We start from the raw sequence: 4,029 nt of genomic DNA, 5'->3' as shown, positions 1-4,029 counted from the left end.
TCAAATCTTCAGAGAAGCTCTCCCTCCCACCCTTTTTACTCTAGTCACTCCCTATTATGTTATCTGTTTTATTGTTTTCACTAGTGGCCCAGTGCACGAAATTCGTGCATGGGGGGGGGTATCCCTCAGCTTGGCCTGCATCCTCTCTAATCTGGGACCCCTGTGGTATCGGGCCTAAACCAGCAGTTGGACAACCCCCTCACAATCCGGGACTGCTGGCTCCTAACGGCTCACCTGCCTGCCTGCTTGATCTCCCCTAACCACTCTGCCTGCTGGCCTGCTTGCCCCCAACTGCACCCCCTTGCCAACCTGATCACCCCCAACTGCCCTCCCCTCCTGGCCTGATCAACCCTAACCGCCTCTGCCTCGGCCCCGCCACCATGGCTTTGTCCAGAAGGACATCTGGAAGGTCTCATGGTCTAATTAGCATATTACCCTTTTATTAATATAGATAAGATATGACATACTGACATAACTATAACATATCTACCAGTATTACTCTATGAGAATATGTACTTCATGCAATAGGAAGGCATCTAATACATTACATTGTATATGTTGTAAGTAGTAGGAAATACTGTATTCATAGCAATAATATACACCCTGTGACTACCCTTCCTGATTTGGGAATGGTTCCCCAGTTCTTTGAATGTTTCCTGGCCCCTAATGTATTTTTTTTTTTGTCATTCAGTGTAACTTTATTTACTGTTTATTGCACATGATTTGAGGTCTTTAATTTCTAACCACCAAAGATTCAAAAGACTATTTTTTTCCATGAAGTTTAACATTAACATTAGTGAATTCATGTATTCATGTGTTTTTATTGTAAATGTCTGAATTATTCACATTGTCATAGATCCTGAACTCATAAGAATGGACTATGCACAGGCTGGCAGCAAGCCAGGAAGCCACTCTGCAAGCAAACAGATACTCTGCATAAGGAGAAAAGTCATAGCACAACATTTAATGTCCAACCTGAGTCACCTCAGAATGTTATATATATTGACTTCTTAATTCATATGGTATTGGGAACTCAACTGCTTGGTTGGTGACGGGGTTGACCTGGTTTTGGGAGAATTATTCCTGAAATAATTAAGGAAAGGGGGGTCTCAATCTTTCTTCTTGGTTGCTTGCTCCTCCCCAGCACCTTCATCTTTCTTCTCGTCCTCATCTTCTCCTTCACCTTCACCTCCTTCTTCCTCCTTTGCATCCTCAAATTCTTCCTTGGCACCTTCTTCCTCTTCCTCTCCCTCCTCTTCCTCAGTCTCTTCGTTCTCATTCTCCTCCTCTTCAGCTTCTCCTTCAGAAGGGGGTTCATCCTTAGCTTCCTTGGCTTTTGCAGCTTCAATGGTCTCCTCCACCTCAATCTGCTCCTCCTGGACGTGGCTGGTGTATTAAGAAGGGAAGGAGTGAGAGGACATCAAGTAGGAGCTGTAAACCACTGTAGGCAGATCGACCAAAGACCTGGGAACTCTGGGAGTAGCTGCTGGCTATGTTTCCCACGCTGGTGAAACTGAGCCGGGTCTCCTCACCTTCCAAGAGTTTCCTGTAAGCTGCAATGTCAATGTCCAAAGCCATCTTCACATTGAGGAGGTCCCGGTATTCTTTTAAATATCATGCCATTTCATTCTTTGTAGTTCTCAACTCATTTTCTAATTTGTTGATTGTGTCCTGCATAGCACTAACATCAGAGTTCTGCTTATCCTCCAGCTCTTGCAGCTGCTTTCCCAATGCTTTGTTCATGCCCCAGCTTGCTTCCATCTCCAGGGTCTTGGCCTTGAGCAGGCAGCGGCTCTTGGACACCTCCTCCTTGGCGGCGTGCACCCTGTAGGTGTTCTTGGCAGCACTCTCGGTCAACACGGTGAAGTGTCTCTTGTATCATTCTTCGGCATTCTACATGTTCTTGGCAGCCAGCTTCTCGTACTGGGCACGGATGTCCTTGAGCATGGTGGAGGCGTCAGACTTGAAGAACACGTCCATCTCCATGGAGATCTGAGCATACTGGATTTGCGCCTGCAGCTCAGTGATCTCCTCTTCATGCACCTTCTTCAGAAAGGCAATTTTCGTCCTCAAGGCTGTCGATGCACTTTTCCAGCTCAGCGCCTGTGAGAGTCACCTCATCTGCACCTTTGCGCGCCTCCATCAGCCAGCCCTCTGTGTCCTCATGGTTCAGCATCTTTTCCTGGTAGCACGCCTACAGGTTGCTCCCAGCCCCTTCTGAGCCTCAGTGCCTCCTAACTGCCCACTTCAGTCTCCTTGCCAGGGACGGGGCGTGGTGGGGCGGGGCACAGGCATCCCATTTTCATTAAAATGTTCAACCCGGGCCTGCTCCACCATTGTCCGCAGGTGGCCCGGGGGCAGACAGTGATCCCGGAGACCCTGGCCACCCCCGCCTACCCAGGTCCCCGATTGCCACCTGGACCCTGTGGGCAACATCAGGCGCTGCCGGTGCCGCCTGCCCGGGTCCCTGATCGCCGCCTGGACCTGGCGGGTGGCATCAGGAGCTGCCCGCCTAGCCTGCCCGGTCCCGATTGCCACCTGGACCCCGCGGGCGACATCAGGTGCTGTCCATGCCACCTTCCCAGTCACCGATCACCGCCTGGACCCTGCAGGCGACGTCAGGCCTGCCTGGTCCTTATCACTGCCTGGACCCTGCCTGCATATGCAAATTTACCTGCCATCTTTGTTGGGTTTATTTGCATATCACTCCTGATTGGCTGTGTGTGTAGCAGAGGTACGGTCAATTAGCATCTTTCTCTTTTATTAGTGTAGATAGCTCCCGCTCCTACCTGAAGTTAACTTGTTCATTGGCACATCTGTTTGCTGTCTCTCTCCCCTACCCAGAATGTAAGTTCCTAAAGAGTGGGGTCTTGTTTGTGTTGTTCACTCTCTTATCTCTAATACCTACAATAGTGAGTGGCTGGTACATATTAGGAATACAGTGATTACTATTGGAAGGAAGGGAGGAAAGAAAAAAGAAGGAAGGGAGGAAGGAAGGAAGGAAGGAAGGAAGGGAGGAAGGAAGGAAGGAAGGAAGGAAGGAAGGAAGGAAGGAAAGAAAGAAGCACAGAAGGAAGGAAGAAAAAGAGGGAGAGAGAGAAGGGAAATTCTAGAAAGGTAATAAGTGGTTGATAGTCCCTTATGAGTCCCACATTTTCAAATATATGCTTAGCTATCTGCATGTTCAGTTTACCTCGCTCCTTCCCAGAACCAGTGGAACCTGTGTGAGATATATGACAATCTCTCTGTAGTCTCACTCCTTTATTAGAGTTGATATCCAGTGATTTTAATGGCATTTCTAGCAGCAGCCTCCATGGGTGGAAGACAAGATCCCTATGATGCCTGGGAGAATCATGACCATTAGCAAACTTTGATCAAGTTTAAACACCAGACCTGGTAGTGTTGAAACATCTCAATATTGCATGTAGGTTATTGGAATCTATATGCCTTACATGTATGCAAAGTTTCTGAAATAAGAGTTTAAGGAGAAAGAGAATCCTGTATGTGGAATATATACTACAGGAATACACGATGACAGTTACAATCTATCAAGTACATACTATGTGCTAATACTGAGCCAGCTTTCTAATATGCACTCTGAAGCTTAGAAGAGTAGGGAAGGAGTAGGAGATAGAAGAGTTCACACCATTCTTATATCACCCAGGCAGTGGTTAGAAATCATATGTATAAGAAAGACCAACAGATGAAAAGCTGCTATAGATAAAAGAGGCCCATAGATGAAATAGTTACTTATGCATAGTGCTGGTTGTAAATTCAGCCCTCTCTCTCATATTCTCTCATACTACACAGACTTGAAGAACACCAGTCAGATGCAAGAAAGATTATGGACCCCCATTTGAGTGGGAGAGCAATCCATCTCTTGGGACTTCTAATGGTGGGGTTTTGTTCCCATATTTTCAGAATAAGGCACTGAACATATTTTCTGACTCAAAAGCCAGAACACTTGGTGGAAACTGGAGTCTACTTTTTAAATCTTGGTACTTATGAATATTTAGATTTTTTTTCCAG

General features: G+C 46.8%; 1 pseudogene across 1 annotated transcript; it reads right to left on the bottom strand.

Moving 5' to 3' along the window:
• Positions 1-1,109: 1,109 nt before the first annotated feature.
• LOC308233573 (neurofilament light polypeptide-like) lies at positions 1,110-2,176 on the bottom strand (annotated as a pseudogene). Its single transcript has one exon. The product of its transcript is annotated as a neurofilament light polypeptide-like (transcript).
• Positions 2,177-4,029: the final 1,853 nt, after the last annotated feature.

This window comes from Plecotus auritus (genome assembly GCF_963455305.1).
Source record: "Plecotus auritus genome assembly, chromosome: 9".
Taxonomy (NCBI): domain Eukaryota; kingdom Metazoa; phylum Chordata; class Mammalia; order Chiroptera; family Vespertilionidae; genus Plecotus; species Plecotus auritus.
This window is presented reverse-complemented; position numbering and strand designations above follow the sequence as displayed.